The 17,395-nt window shown below is 44.4% G+C and overlaps 1 protein-coding gene across 3 annotated transcripts in view; it reads right to left on the bottom strand.

Moving 5' to 3' along the window:
* The window catches only part of SYNJ1 (synaptojanin 1), a 706,257-nt gene that overhangs the window by 35,845 nt on the left and 653,017 nt on the right, over positions 1-17,395 (bottom strand). The gene's annotated exons all lie outside the window — the stretch shown is intronic.

The following is a 17,395-nucleotide window of genomic DNA, read 5'->3' as shown; positions in this document are numbered from 1 at the left end:
GCCTTGTTGGTAATAACTTCCCCTGGAAGAATAACCTCGTCCTCTAGCTCCTCTGAACGAACCTCTTTTATATTGTAAGGATCCTAGCGACTTTGCGGTATCCGTGTCAGTTTTAATCGTCTGGAGAGCCTCATCGACATGTTTACCAAAGAGAGACTTTCCGTCATAAGCCATGTCCAGAATTTTCAACTGAACCTCCGGACGAAACGTAGTGGCTTTTAACCACCCTTGACGTCTCAGGACGGCTGCTCCAGCCAACTGCCTGAAGTTCGTATTCGCCATATCTAGAGCGCAGTCGATGGATTCTTCCGCTGCCCGCTCTCCTTCCATTAAAACTTTCCTGGCTTCTTGCCTTGAGTCCTCTGGCAATAGCTCTATGAACCTAGCCATCTCCGACCACATTTGGCGATCGTAGCGTCCAATAATCGCCATTGAATTTGCTATCCTGATGGATGCTGCAGCCATAGTGGAGAACTTCTTCCCAATAAGGTCTAATCTTCGTCCCTCTTTATCTGGTGGAGTAGAAATAGGGGTAGCTGGGTTCTTTGACCTTTGCTGCGCCGCTTGAGAGATTACTGAATCCGGGCGTGGATGGCCAATAAGACACGCCGGACTAGAAAGCGGGGCACGATATTTCTTTTCTATTCTGGGTAACACAGCAGGCACAGATGCGGGGTTTTCCATTATCTTTATGCCTTCCTTCCAAATAAACTCAACTATGGGAATGGCTCTAGATATCTTCCTTGTTTCCTCTTTAAAGTCATGGAGAAAACACTCCGTTTGCTCCACTGTAACAGGGAGCTTAAACCTGGTTGATGCCCTCTGCATCAGGTTGTGAAAACCACCTACATCATCAGGCGGTGAATCTGAAGGTTGTGGAGTCGGAGGGGACGGCATGGGAATAACATATTCATCCCATGGGTCCGATGAAGGAATGTTAGGCAACTCTCCATCTTCTACCTCCTCTTCTGATGATGAATCCGGAGTTTGTGGAGGCAAGACCGGTTGTGGAGTGTCCACAATTGGAGAAGCCGGTGGCTGTTGCCGAGGAGGAGCTACCGTGTCAGATTGAGGTACTTGCGGAGGAAAACGCTGTTTGTAATCCGCCAGCATAGCCTGTAAATCCTGTATCAAATTAGGCGGCAACTGAGTGACTTCCGGGACTCTAGGCCTTCTCTGATGATCCAACGAGTGAGGCACTATGATATCCTCTTGGTAATAGTGCTCAGCGTATGAATCCTCCTCATCATCATCTTGGCACTTGATGACAAGCTCGGATGGATGACGTGCCACACCAAAAGCACCCTCATCATCATCATCCTCATAGTCATCTTCTTCATCGTCCACATAGGTTTCCAGAAGATGAGAAGGCAGAAGTGGAGATATGTATGAACCTTGTTGCCTCTTAAAAGACACCAGTTGAAAGTTTTTTGTCGCTATTGGCGTACAAAAGGCCTGATTCCCAGTGGCAGGTCTTAATAAAGCTGGTTCCATCGACCTTGATGACCCCGCAGACCAAGGGGCATCCATTTGTTGAAAAGATGTCGTCGTCGACGGATTTATCGTCGACGAGATCGACGACGAGGGCATCGTCGACGATAGGCTTGCCGTCGACGGGACTGTCGTCGACGGGCTGGACGTCGACGGGACAATCGTCGATGGACTCGTCGTCGATGGAGCCACCATCGACGGGACGGTCGTCGACGAGGCAACCAATGACGGGCTCGTCGTCGACGGGATAGACGTTGATGCTTTCTTCGTCGACGAGGCAGTCGTCGACGGCGGCGTCGCCGACTTCGTCGACGGGCTCTTCTTAGATGACGAGTTTTTTGATGATGACGGCGTCTTCGCCGACGAGTCGTCTACGAGAGTTCTTTTTGTCACGATACTGATTTTAGTAGACACAATAGGTGTAGTGATAGACGTAGTGGATATCATATCCATAGAAGAAGAGGTTGAAGTGGAGACAGTGGTAACTGGAGAGGAGACAGTAGAAGTCTTACTCACTGTTTTCTTTGCCGGATCGTTGGTGGCTGAGGCTCCAGAGACAGAATGTTTGGATCTCTGTGAAGAGCCTGAAGTAGAGTGGGAGGCCTTAACATGCTTTCTCCCCTCACTTATCTTATCCTCTTGAGACCTCGCCCTCTTGCTAGAGGTAGAGGCTCTGTCATCATCATCCTTGGAAGAGGAATTAAGCCACAAAAGGACTCTGGCTTCCCTATCCCTTAAGGTCTTGGCAGGGAAGGTAACACAGATCTTACAGGTCTTTGCCTCATGCTTGGGATATAGGCAATAAATGCAGTCCTTGTGTAAGTCATCCACATGGACCCTCTTCTTCTCACATGTTCTACAGGGTCTGAACAAGGCCTTCTTGTCAGACATCTTGAAGCTCTGAAGAAAAAACTGAGTCAAGACTCAGGGAGACTCCCTTCCACACGACGTGCGGTGAAAATCTGAGGAGAGCTGGCTCTACAGGGAAGGTTCTAGAGGGTGCTGTGAGCTGATTGGTTGGAGCAAAGACTTTGGGTCTTTTAGCATAAGGAGGTAGATAGGCTACTATAATATAGGCCTCAGGCCTTTTTTCTAGGGCCTACTACTGCAAAGTGCTTTTGGCACTGCTTTTTTATTTACCGTGGGACTCCCGCCTCGACGACGGGGAATGATTCAGGCATGTGAATCTATGAAAGATACCCCAATACTGGATAATCAGCATAATTAGATCTTTTCCCCCACTCGATGAGCCAGAAAAATATGGATGCGACAGTCAAGCACTTGCTTCACTATTTGCCTAAAGATATTTTCTACATACACAACCACATTATCTCCTTTTACACCTTTCTTGAGGTTTCAAAAGCATAAGCTGTCCCTTCTGGACTGATTTTCCAAGTCTTCACATTTTTCTTGAAGTTGTTGTGCCCGATCTTCCGGAAGTGCCACCATAGTATGCTGGAGTTGTTTGTTGGCCACACTCGACTCCATCTGGCTCCTGGCTGCTTCCAGTGTCTGACTGAGAGATTGCATATTTTCGAATAGCCGCAAGATCTTTCCCCATCTCCATTCTTAAGGTGGACAGCTTGTCATTGGTAGACTATTCCAATTCATTTCACATTTCAGACAGGCAAGATGTAAGATTCTCTCTTGTGAATACCGGACAGGGTTGAGAGGCGTTGTCCAATTCGGGTAATGGACCCACTCTAGAAGTGTTGAAATACTTATTGATGTTCATTGTTTAGTCTGCTTGCTTGCCTTCGGCATGTGTGACCCAGTCACAGACCCTGTAGTCCACAGTAACACTGAGTCGTCTTAGGCCTAAAGGCATTAGTTGTATTTATTGAGGCATATACTAGGGCCTTTTTTGTAACTGCTATTGTATCACCCCTGGACTAGTCCAAGTCTCTCCTCAATAATGGTGCATATTCCATGTTCTCCAGTCACAGGACTACTGGCCTCATGCAGAAGATTGCTATTCGTCCCCCGATACCTCCAAGCAGGCTTTCCCAGCCATGAGTTTTTATGAGCATCGTCCAGCCCTCACAACCTTCTTGTCTCTTTAAGTGATCCCACCTTGGGGCTCGCTGGACGTAGGTGCTTCTCAGTGTTTAACGGCGACTCTTCTACCGCACTGGAGCCTTCCCTGACCCACGCTATGGTCACCAGAACCACCTGCTCAACTCTTCCGTCACGACCCTTTCACACTGTCACTTGGCACTCCACTTACTTTAAAGAGTTCCTTTCAGCTGAGGAGGAGGTCCAGGCACCACACTATACTTGGGGGAGTATTTATTGAGGCGACTGTGAGCAACTTTCTCTTAAATAGTTACCATAAGGCTTCGGTCCATGCTCTCAGCAACCACATTGCTCAGGTAGCTCCTCAAGCCGTCCCACGCAACCACCCAGCATGGCATCCAGGGGGCTCAAACATGAAATCTGAGGCATCACTACTCACCAAATTCTTTGTCGCTACTTAGGGGGCATTCAGGGCAGCTTAAGAGGCTGGACCTGGCCTAGGAGGTAAGGAACAGAGTAGCAAGGCTAGTGTTGCGCCGCCATCTAACAGTGAAAATATCTTACATGGATAATACACTTGCAGATTGTTTGCAATTTGCAATACCCATTGATGAGGGTTCAGAAAACATTTTACTGGAACATCCTCACTGTTCTGAATGCATTATATCACATGCAAAAACAATGTATTCATAACATTGACTTAAACGCACATTATGTATATAGATGTGGAGCTAAGAATATTAAGTAAATATTTACTTTGATGATAAAGTGGTAGGAGATGTAGGGGATGCAATATATTTGTAGGTCGGTACTAACATCGAACACACAAAAGGTGAAGGGAGGAATGAATGCTTGCAATAAATCTAAGCACTGGGAATCGTTCAGTATAGTATTTCAACCCATCGTTCTTTAGCCCACCATACCACCTCAGTTTGAGCCCAGCATTTTGTGTCTTTAACACCCTAAGTGGCCAAGAGTATGCCCAGAAGTGGGTCTCATGCTCACGGTGCCACTGGAACCAAGCCACACATGACTGAAGAGCCCCAGTCAGGCCGAAACCGGTCTTGGGTTGTCTGTGTTCCGGTTTGCAGAGTAACTGACCTGTAAGTGGGGGCTGCACTGTTCTGAGTAATTTGCATATCAAAGATTCCAATTGGGTTATTTTCCAGAACTATTTATTTTTGTATTTACTTTTCTCAGAACTGTCATCAGAAACAGTGATGTGAATTGTATTTTTAAGACTTCTGTAAGGTATGTCAATATTTTTTTATATAATTGGTTTAATAAAATGAATTAATGAAACGTGCAATTAATTTGTTCTCTTTAGCTCTGTGCTATTTATGTTATTATTAGGTACTTAATACATAATGCAAAGCAATGTAGGGTAGATGGGTGTGTTTAACGTTTGCTAAATATACAATATCACTATGGCTCATGTTATATACACTAGCCAATACCTGCAGCTTCTACAACTAGCAGTGGCAGAGCCAATAGGTTTTGCCTATGCAAGACCTATTGGCGTGGTCAATATTTTTTTCAAGATGTTGCAGAGCCGTGCAGACTGCAGTGCAACATAGCCTAAAGTAAATAAAAACAAAGCGTTATGGCACGGCCGGCGTTCACCATGTCATATCGCTTTTTTGTTAACTTTACGGCATGTTACAGCACAGGCTGCTGTGCAACATGCCTAAAATAACACAGATAGATATATCAAAGCCCCATCAATCACTATAAGTAACAATAGAATAGTGAACTTTTAGGAGGTACGAGAGAAGGAGGTGTTCAATATTTTGGCAACAAAATTGTAAGTATTCCTTATAACTCCTTAAGCACCCTCTGAAGAGGTGTGTGCCCATGAGTCAGCCGAGCGCCAATAACTAGCATAACTGAATGACTTTGTGTTCAGCAATTTTAAATGGTCTCTCCTGTCAAGATTCTCAATGTGAAGCCCGGCAAAACACACCATAGACTATAGTGACTTTGACAGACTAGTTTTCAGTAATATTTTCAGTAATATTTCCTCACTTACACTTACTGGTTTCCCTTGTTCTGGATTCTTCTAGACTAACCCCGAATCGAATGAATGGTGGTGCCCCGGAAAGTCCAGTTATCTTCACTAAAATCTAGTTAAGTGCAAACAGATTTTTTTTGTTCATATAAGCCACGTGCGTGACTTGCACAGGAGTGCCTCGCAGTTACTGCTTGAATTGGATTATTTTTTTATTTTTTGCAGTTTTATATAGCGTGAACACGGACCAAAGGCATTGGAGCACTTTACATGAGCAAAAATTAAATTACAGCAGGAGACATTCATTTTTTGTTTAATAGTATGAGGAAATAAGTGATTTGCCGAAAGTCACAGGATGTTGAGATGACGCCGAGATTCGAACCGGGTCCCCCAGCTCTAAAGTCAGTAGCTTTACCCATTACACCACATTGTCTCATCTCAATGAAGACCGCCATTCCTCTCAGATAATTTGTCTGTCAAGAAGATAAGCGTAGAGTAAGTGAAGCGACATCTTCATGCATCAAGTGTGGAACAAAAAAACAATCTGTCTGTGCAAATATGTTTCTGACACCTGCGCGTTGCCTTTCCTCTAAACATGGTCATTTCGAAGCTGGGAAGTAGGGTGTTGGATCTGGCGCTTTCTGGTTGGCTGAGGCGGTGCCATAGCCAGGCAGTCCCTACCACACCTGTCAGGGCAGGGTGATTATACTCATATAACCTACACTCACCCTTGGGTAGCTTGGCACTGAGAAGTCAAGCGTATCACAGGGGCAATGTGTAAAGCATTGGCAAAGCACTCTCACACAATAAATACAGAGAGCATCACAAAATAAACTTTAGACGTGGTTTATATAAATAAAGTATTTCTGGGCATGAATCACATTTGGAAATATTACTAGCAGTACTAGGCCCAACCGTGTTACAATGACATAAGTAGTATGCACACCTGGGAAAATCCTATTTTACCAACCACCCCCGCACCCTAATGCGGTGCGAAACATTGAAAGAAATAGGCCCACCTTGGCAATTATTACAGTTCAATACAACACAGTTATAGGGTGCACCGCAGATCACAACGATAACAAAAATGTGTACACACAGATAATTACAACACTTTTAAACAGCACAGTGGGCCAAAGCCGTATGTGTAAAAAACCAAGGTCAAACGTAGTATTCTTTTGGCAAGGAATCAAAGTGTAAGAGCAACACCGCTGTGTGGTGTAATTAATAACAGTCGATCCTCAGGCAGTCACTCCCACACACTTATTCAGCACCTATAAGCAGTTTCTTATAATTAATTAACGTTGATGGTTGTGTGGCCAGTTAATTGCTCCTTGAATTAATATTTCCCCTTTAGGGTGATAGATATTACCAATTTTGAAGGAAATGTGTTTAATTCAGCTACAAGAAACTTGAGGGGAACAAATCATTTAAAATCTGCCTGCAACTTACCTTGTTTCAGTGAAATATTACAACACCACCCTTGTCTAATCCTCTCTGTCTAGATGGATAAAGGAAAAGTTCTGGGGAGGAGTGAGTCCATGATGGACTGTGTGACAAAAGGGTCTACATGTTAAGATCCTTGCAACCCACACTTCATTATATTGAGCCAGAGCTCTTAGAAAAAGGGCTGTGCATGGGTTGCGGGGCCATCTTTCTTTGTCCCACTTACTTGAGGTGGACAGACAAACCGTGCGGGCCTCCTGCAGGAATGGCTGTGGTCTATGGAGTTCTGCATCAGGCAGGGCAAGCATGGTTGACACTGTGGCAGGGTTTGCTTTGTGGCCTCTTTCTGGAAGGCAGGAATGAGGTTGGGACCAAGTGGGTTGGTATCCACTACTGGCGTCAGAGGACACAACCTGTGGTTAGGCTGGTGCCCTCTTGGAGACAGGACAGTCATTCTGTTCAATGAAAGACAATACTTCCTATTCAGCACATTAGCATTGTAGCCCAAACTAAGATAGCAGGATTACTTTCCCTATACCCGTTTCCTATTCCAGGGTCGCCTCTAATACTAAAATATCTCGGATCAAAGGAAAAGTGCATCACATCACTTTTTGTTCCCTTTTTGCCAGCAGATTTCTTACCCACTGCTAGCTATTATTTCTTTCTTCTAAAATGCTTGCTTGAGTTCTTTTCTTCCCAGCTTGTTTTGCTCTGCTACCAAGGTTGGATTATTTTCTTCACTATCCCAGAGGCTTGTGACCATTGATCCCCTTTGTTCATCCTCACTCTTCTGCCCTGCTTTTCCTAGAGATTTTTTTATACCACTGGCATCTTCCTCCTTCAGAAATGATTTCTTTTTGGGTAGACTTATTGAATGCTGCTACCCTATTACCAAACGGTACATTGGCTACTGAAATAAACTGCCTTTATATCGGGGACAAGACCTCCAGGATTAACGCTGAATCATTGAGACCTGCTCTTGACAATAGGTTACATTCAATTGTGTATGCATTTATGTTAGTGTGCTAGGTAGGTAGTGTCTGACCGATCAGGAGGATTTTCTAAATTACTATAGAGTCAATTTAGCTTATAAGCAAAGGATATATTGGGCTTGGAGGGCATGAGATCTCAGCACTTCCCACCATACCTTGCTAGCTCTGTCTCTTTACTTGAGCAGGTTCGAGGGAACTTGAAGATTTAGAAAGTGCTGATCTCAAACACTGGTGGTCAGGTTCTATGTAGAACTTATCCCCACGACTTCAGACTACACATGTGGCCCAATCCGTTGGATGCTGCTGCTGCAGCATTGGAGGAATCCAGCATGAGGGCATTAGGCTGTGACCACAACTAGTTTTAGTCAGACTACTGTAGGTAGGAGGACATTAGAGTGGCCTCTAATCTAGGCCTCCAGGCCTAAACTAAGCCTCATAATTTAAACAGCCAGCTTGTCTTCCTGTGATGGCCCTCAGACCAATGGTTCCGATAGCCCAAATTCTAATACAGCACAGCACTATGTCACTTGTACACAGAGTATCCTTAGGGCCCCCTTGTATGTGAGTGAGGGTTTGTGCAAAGCTTGTCCATTATCTGTGATGTAAAGTGGTGTTATGAAGATCCTTTGTGTACAATATGGCATGCATGATTGGGAATGAATAAACCTTTGTGCAAGCTTTTGACTAGTATGCGCCATCGCATGACTGGAGAGCTTGGATTAGGTTTTGTGCACCCGAGCAAACCCCTGTAAAGGATACCATATATGTGATAAGTGAAATGGAGTTGAGGCAGATATTGATTTCAAGAGTAATTTTTTCTCTGTGTTCATTGTACTTTTATTCGGAACAGGTGAAATGGGAAATTGGTAGGAGAGTCCAGGGCCTGTGAGTGTGGGTACATGATATGAGCACAAGATCACTTACATTTACCCACACTAGCAACATATGTGTTTCTTCTTGGCCTAAGGAATCTATGGCCATATGCAAATCAGTCTTGACCCTGCTCCTCATGGGAACAGCCCAGTCCGGACTGCCACCGGATACTCGGTCCTCCCTGGACCGGAAACACCTGGTCCGGTTTTGGGGTATCACCCCATATCAGCCCGGCTAGCTTGAATCCAGTGGCACAGCGAGCTAAGAACCCACGTCTGGGCATATCCATCCCACTAAGTGTGGAAAGAGCTGCAAGAACAAATGGTGGACGGAATGCTGAATAATTCAAACATTCACACCCAGTCAAGAGATTAAATCCATCGTTCTTTTGCTCACTACGCCACCCCAGTTTGGACCCAGCATTTGGCAGCATTTCTATATAACCATCATTTCCTGGTCTTTGAATTTTACATATAATTGTTCTGCAGCTCTAATCAAACCATGAAGCTCTGACCAGTGTGACCCACAAAGAGCAACGGAAACAGCCCACTATAATGCCCCAACATTCATATCTGGACTTATAGGTAAGGATTCTGGTGTACCTAGTCTGAAAGCTGCAGTGTTCCAAGAGACTAAGAATGCACCTGGATATGGTATCCCAGAAACTATCAAGTATATAAAAGAACTAAGAGCACAGTACCTTGCCATATGTCCTGAGTTCTAACTTCAATAGAAATGTAGACCAAAAAGCTGGGTGAACATCTTTTGAAGTATAGAAGATGATATGAATAGATTTCAATTTAGCAAAAATATTTCTCAGCCCAATAGTATACAGGAAACAAATACACCGAGACTGTTGTAAATCTGACCACTGCCCCATGAAGGGCAAATTAGTCACAAGGAGGATGAATCACTGACTGCACCTGAACATTTTATAAATTTCAAAAGGTTTCTAAAGTGGGAGATACTATAACTTAATAAATCTGCAAACAGCACACTCAACTAAAAAAACATACCACCGCAAATATATTGGCCTACACGAATCAGAAAAGAATGATAATAAGTTCTTGATGTGCTACCAAACATCAAACACCTGTATGAGACCCATCAGCTGTTTCTCAATAACACTATCCACAAGCCAAGACACTTTGATCTCTCTCTATCTCCCTCTGAAAACAATAATGAATAATAGATGTGACTTCATAGAACAATGCTATAGTGCGGTTTTAATTCCAAAATACATAAAGAACAATGATTTTATTTGGTATGGGTCTGTAATCCATATTCAACCATTTGTATTTGTCCACAGAGGATTATTCACGCTTGACTGTTTACTTTTTGCCCTAAACACTTCACAATCAGGACATTACTAATACAGGATGAGTTAGTCCTCATCTTAAACTGGTCCAGCAGGCATGGCAGAATGTTACAACCTGATGTTCTATTTTTTTTAAACATCTCTTTTATTGTATTTTTATAATCAATATAAAAACTTGATAGAAACGGTATAACAATTTTACATATACATGTTACAAAGCCTTCTGAACAATGAGAATTAGGCAGACGTTTCAATCTTGCACTTGACGGCAGGAGACAGTAGTCTGCATAGCTGAATATCTTAATGGTTCCCATACATCCCGTCCATGCATCTCTCCCTGCTCCGTAATTTCCTATTTCCCCACCCTGAATCCTTCGTGCCCTTGCTAGGTCTCAGGTCAGAACCCTGTGGTCTTGCCATTGGTCCCAAATCTTACTGAATTTGCGAGGGTATCCTCTTGCTTTGTAAATCGTTTCCTCTGCCTGCATGCACCAATCGAAGTCTGGGACCATTTGACCACCCTCGGTGGGCTTCACTATTCCACAGTCTATCTACATTTCATTAAGTCACTATCTGGGTGGGGTTACAAAATAGGAGACTGTATTTGGATAAAGTCTGCTATCTCCATATCCCCAGTAGTACCACCTGTGGTGTTATCTCGATTACAGTTTCCAATGGTCTTGAGAGGTGTCTTGCCACACCCTCCCAAAACGGCCTTAATCCCGGGCAGTCCCATAATCAGAGATCCCGTTTGGGCACAATTCCTTAGACACCTATTAGTAGCAATCCGTCCAATTTTATGTAATCTGGTTCTAGTAAAGTAGGCTTTGTGCAGAATTTTGAGTTGTACTAGATGGGAGTCTATTGTAATCACGGTCTCCCGTGTATATTTACATGCTGGGCACTAGTTGTCGTCGTCCAGAATCCCAAAGAACCTTTTCAAATCCTTCCCTAAGGGCAGTTAATGATTCTCGTTTAGTATTTAATAATGTTCCGAAGATCTGCGAAATAGCATGCTTATGCAATGGGGTAAAGAGGAATATGGACTCCAGTGGAGACTCATCCTCCAATTGATCAAGATGAGTCTTGTATCATTGCATGTGTCAGTTGGGCGTACCGGAAGTCTTGTATAGTTGTCATTTCGTACTGTATCCAGGAAGGACTATGGTAGCAGCAGGCATCACCTTTCTAGGGCCTAGCAAGATCCCATTTCTGGAATCCTTTCAGCCTTTGTAGGTCTCCCAGGAAAAAGGTGTCTCGAGTGTGAGCCTATCCCACCTATCCCACCAGTGGCCCTCCTCCATGTTCTGATAGCGGTCTCCATCGTGAGAGGCCACTAAGGTACCCTCTGCTCACCATGGTCCATCTGTCGGCCATAATGGATGGCTCGAGCTGGTCTGCAAATGCGGATTCATTAATTATGTGTAATTGGAATGCTGATACCCTCCTCTAAGGCCCCTTGTTAGTGTGCATAGGGCAGTTCTAGGCCATTCCTCATCACAAAATAGCAGATGGGTGGCATTGTCGGCCTTCTGGAAAAAAAAACTGTCCAGGACCTCACAGGGCATATTTTGCAAGACATAAAAATGTAGGCAACTTGATAATTTTGAACAGGGCCGCCCTCCCAATAAGCGACAATGGGAGTTTCCTCCAGTATTCCATACCCAATACATAATCATATAATATCTTTCCCAGGTTTTTACTTGTAAAATAATTCAGATCTCTCAGAATATATACTCCTAAATTGAGGAAACCCTCTTAAGCCTATTGCAGTGTATTTCCCTACTCTCCTTGGGGTTCTTGAAGTGAGCTGGAAGGCCACCGACTTGTGAGAAATAGAGTAGTACATCATTGGCATATAATGCTATAAGGAATACAATTATATAATATCTACCAATTTGGTTATCATTGAATTCCGTGCACCAGGCATGATACCATACCCACCACACCAGAGGCTCCATCGCCAATGCACACAGCAGTGGGGACAAAGGGCACACACACCTGCCTGTTCCTCCACCCCAGGGGAGTTCTCTGGAAAGGACTCCATTCACCTTTACCCTTGCCACCCGTGCATTATGGAGAAGGCAGATCCAATCTCTAAATTCATGGCCAAACGCCATTTTAAGGAGCACTGCCATTAAGTAAGGCCAATTAAGGGAATCAAACCCATTGTGGCCTCCTGTGAAATTAAAACCACTGGCTCCTGAACGGCTCCCAACCATGCCATAACATCATGTAGGCAGCGGAGATTGAGGTGGGTGGATCTTAGTGGCTGGAATAATCTTGGTGGATCAGCTGGTCTATCACCTGGTAGGCACAATTGGCCAAGACCTGAGCCAATATTTTTACCTCAACAATAAGCAGAGATATCGGTCTATAGGAAGAACAGGTTTCCAGGGGCTTGCCCTGCTTGTGAATAAGTACAATACTGGCAGATCTCCGATCTCAGGACAGCAAACCTCTCTTCTTCGCTTCCAGAAATGTATGTATGAGTGGGTCCCCTAGCCACCCGCTAGGCATTTGAAAAAATCCATGGAGAGGCCATTGGAATGCCATCCTCCCACCATGCATCTGTTTAATTGCTTACATTATTTTTCCCATCTCCAATGTCTTTCCCATCTCCAATGTCTTGTCCAGTTGCATGTCAGCCTCGCAGGATAACTTCGGCGTGGGGATATTGCTGACAGATTCTTTAAGGTCTTCTCTGGGGCCATCTACCCTGAACCTGTAAAGTTGCTCAAGATATGTTACAAAGCATTGCGCTATATCCACAGTGGTGTTCACTATAACCCCTTGTTAGTCTATGACTCCCCTAACGCACCTCTGGTTCTTATCTCTCTGAGCCAACCAGGCGAGTAGTTTGCCCACCCTATTGCCCACTTCATATAGCCTCCATTGTTTGGCTTGAAACAAGGTCCACGTCTCTCCCTCCAAAGTCTGTCTATATTCCTCTTCAATTAGCTCTATTTTGTGTATCGTGTCCATCCCCGAATTCTGTTTTTAGTCTGCCTCTTTCCAAATCAATCGTTCCTCTAAGTCTTGCAATTTCTGGCTCTTTTTCTTACGATGACCAGAGAGAATGCAAAGATTGGCTTCTTACTACTGTTTTATAGGCTTTTTATATTGGTTTTTCTAGGTCCACCGAACCCATGTTCTCCTTTAAATATGTCAGTGGTATGTGTTATCTGTTTTTTGACCTCAAAGTCACAGAGATACCACAGATCAATTCTCCACTATGGGCTCTGACCCCACAGCTGTTCTAGACATTGCTGAGCGGGGAGTGGTCAGAGATGCCAGGTAGTAAGTAATGTGTATCTCCAAAATCTCCTATCCTGGGACCTTGGGATCAGAAAATAATCTTAAGAGAGCATTTAATCGCCGGTGACCTAAAAGTATTGGCGTGCTGTCGGGTGTTATTGTCTCCAAAGATCAACAGACCCAGAGCCTTCGTGAAATTGCAGTCATCCTTCCCAGTAGAATTGTGGCAGTGATCCTATCCATGTTGGCATGTAGAGTAAGATGTAGGCACCTTCTTATGACCATTATTTCATCTAGGACCTGGTCTATCCAATTCCCCAGCATTTTTTAATTCCACGGACTGCAGGCCTGGGGGGGAGGAAGAATACAGACATTAGTACAACATTTTTTTCCATTTTACTCCCAAATGATCGCTGAATAGCAGCCTCCTGAATCTACCCAATCTGAAGTCACCACTAGTTGGGGGTACCTCGGTACCAGAATGCAGGTACCCCATGAGCAGACATGAACACTGAATGGACCAGAACTGTGTATCAACACATGGTGAGAAATCCACACGTAGTCCAGGAGGACTATGTCACGGTCATGTCTTGAGAGGAACTTGGTCACTATTCCTCTCTTCAGCTTTCCTCCCAGGCAATTATCTTTCCACATGAGTATTTTGAGCCTAAACCTGTGTGATACAATAATCCTTGTTATTCTTAATAGAATAGAAACCCATGCCTTCCTCGCCACGTCCTTCTCTCTGAATAGCTGCTATGTGGACCCATTGATGCCAGAACTCCCTATCAACCCAGCTCACCCCCTAACCCTGCTGCCTCATGCTGCAGCCTTATAACTGTTCACAACCCCAATGCCTGAGGCATCTGTCACCCCCCTGTGAATCAGACCTAAAACTTTGATTGTACCCACCAGTAGTCACTGTGTGTTCTCCACCTCTGTGATGAGGGTGGGGATATGTCAGCATGCCATAGAGCAACGTGTCCCTCATACGTGCACTCTCTGGTTCAGGGTAGCGTCACATCAGTTTTGTTACAACATCTTCAGCTCTTTTGCTGTCATTGCAACACCACTATTAGCTATGAGGGACCTAGGCCTGATTCCAGCTCTAGGCACTGCTCCGGGCACCCTGTTCGCTCTCTGGATTACAAAATGGATAGAAATACTCTGGTCACACCATGTTCCTAATAAAGTCATCCAGGAAGTGTTTTGGGTCCCTCCCTTCGTAATAGTGCTCCAACACGCCCACCAGATGGATGTTATTGCACAGAGTCCTTCTCTCAACATCCTGAGCTCTAGCGTGCAGTCTTTGAGTTGTAATTTGGAGGAACAGCTCCTCTTTGTGCAGGGTTTTCAATGAATCAGAGAGCTTCATCAGGATTTGTTCTGTGCTGTCGCCCCGGCAGAGATCTTGTAGCATGTATCAGGGGGAATATCTAGAACCACTGTATCAATTTTGCATTCTAGAGTGATCTCTTAGGCCTTAGGTCTAAAAAAGGAGGATTTGTGGTCTCCTTTGTTGATGGGATCCGAGGTCAGCGGTGCATTGGTTCTGCTCATGTCCCTTCAGAAGGCATAGTTCTCTACTTCTCAAGCCTCACCAGTGTAGGGACTCCTGCCTTGCACCATTGTTGTCAGGGGAGGGCCCGTTCATATAATCTGCTGCAAGTGGGACTAATCTGTTGAATACTGCATGAACGGCTGTCCCTTTCCAATTCAAGCCCTCTGGGTGACCGACCAAATTACTGGGTTGTTATGGTTGTTTAACATGCACTTCTGGAAATCGTCTTCTCGGCAAATTACTCCGTGACTAAACTTACCTTGTTTGGGGGTGCAGCAGGCACAGCATCTTCCCACTTGGCGATTCTAGTCCTGTGCAGTGGTCGTGTCTGGTTTCGTTGACTAGATCCTGGTGGGAGTCAAGTCACCGCAAGACGTGGGGGCATCAGTTACCCTAAATGTCGATGCAGCTGTTTTCTGTTATATTCCCTCCTCTCGGGGAGCAACCCTACAACGCTGGCATTAGACTCACAAGCACTCCACCCCAAGATCACCTGTGCTCCCGCCTCCAGTATTTTGGCGGGATTGGAACGTACTATGTCACTGCTGGGCCACAAGAGTGAGACTGGGCTGGTTCTTTTCCTCTACCAGTGGCGCCCTCCTAATTCCTACACCCCAGATGCGTCGTTTCATGCACATCGTCAACACTCTACCAGATGTCTTTACTCCAGAGAAGAGTGGATCTAATCTTAGGGTGAGCAAGCCTGTGTCCGTGCTGAAACTTGGTTCCAAACTGCTGTACCCGTTTCAAACATCTGTTCCTCTGCACTCAGCTATTTTCTTGGGGACCAGGTCGGAATGACAGAATATTGCCCAGAGTGCCGGACTGAAAGGGAGCTCTCGACTAAGGCGCCATGTTGGTTTGGCACTAAAGCCACGTTCCCCTGATTGAATGGGTTTGGTCAATGTCCATCAGGGACGTACAAGGGTCCTTATCAGATACCACACAGAGCAGACATTAGGTATGCTACTCTTTATTGGTGCAGCCAGCTGGCAAGAGACCACAAGTCAAATATATTAAATGCCTCAATTGTAAGTCTTCTTTATGACATTTTACTCAATACACCATCCAAATACATGTACCTATGTGTAACCTAATCAACCCTTTGTTTTAACTCTCAAAACACATCATTAAGAGTGAATGCTTTTCTTCCATTTAACAAGGGCAACCCAGTCAACTTAAAGTAGACAATTCCTGTGTACTGACCATAGCACTACTAAAAATGGCGAGAAGATGTGGCCTAACAACTAGGGCAGTCGACCTCGAAGCGGGGGAACCAGGTTTGAGTCTCGGCAGGGACACTCAACATCCTGTGATTCTAGTCAAATCACTTAATCTGCCCGTGCGTAACAAAATGAATGTGTCCATCTGTAACTGAACTGATGCACATGTAAAGCACTCTGATACCTTCGGGTCGAGTTCGCGGTATATAAAACTCCCTCCCCCCAAAAAATAATATAATACATTGTTTATAGAATAATCAACTCCATAATGAAGGTTTTTTTTTTTTAAATCACCTCTTGGAAAGAAACCTTCACCTGAAATAACAAAGACTGCATTTTTATTTATGTATTACACTGAGGCGAGGAAAAACTTTGTCAACATAAAATAAATTTAGTGTGTTTACAATTGTTTAAATGCATAACCATCCTAAGGTCTCATCGTGCTCGTAGACTGGAAAGAAGACAGGTCTTTGGACCTGGTCTATGATGGTTTCACACAGCATGAAGTATTAGCCATGGTTGGATCCAGGTTGGAAAAAAGTGTCCCACTCTTTGCCCCTCTTTAATTTAGAGGGGTGATCTAGTATTGATTCCTGGCATGCAGCACATGGCTAAGATGGTGGTGCTATTGAGCGCTCATCCGGGTGGTCTCTTGATATCTGTAATCACCCAACGATGAACTGTACAGCTCACTCTCTGCCTACCTTAAGGTGGCGATGCTGTTCTTGGTAGAATGATTAGATCACCTGAACCTTCCATAATTGGTACTTATCTCTCATTGGGACTCCTAGGTATCAACTGGGATTATGAGCAACTGGGATTAAGCAGCAACTCACCATAGTCAGGGCCACTGGAATTATGAGGCAGTGGTGTACCAAATTATGCGGCAGGGGTGACTAAATAATGCGCGTATTGCAGCATATTTTATTATAGTATTAATTAATCATTTTTCCACAAGCTAACAATATCTGGACAACAATTTCACCTCATTAGCACCACTTTAATATCCATATACAGAAATAAGCAAATGAATGGTGACAGTCAGCCTTTGTGAAGGTCTTCCAATTCGTAGCAAGTGTAGCTACATTTTAGTAACTTCTGAGCTGTTTGAGCTAGAAATTGATCAAAATCTGAAGATTATGCAGCAGATGAAGGATTATATGGCAAATGCGGCAAATCCATAACTATGCAGAAAAACAATGTGGTATC

This window comes from Lissotriton helveticus, chromosome 8, assembly GCF_964261635.1.
Source record: "Lissotriton helveticus chromosome 8, aLisHel1.1, whole genome shotgun sequence".
In the NCBI taxonomy this organism is placed as follows: domain Eukaryota; kingdom Metazoa; phylum Chordata; class Amphibia; order Caudata; family Salamandridae; genus Lissotriton; species Lissotriton helveticus.
Note: the sequence above shows the minus strand (reverse complement) of the source record. Positions and strands in the feature narration are given on the sequence as shown.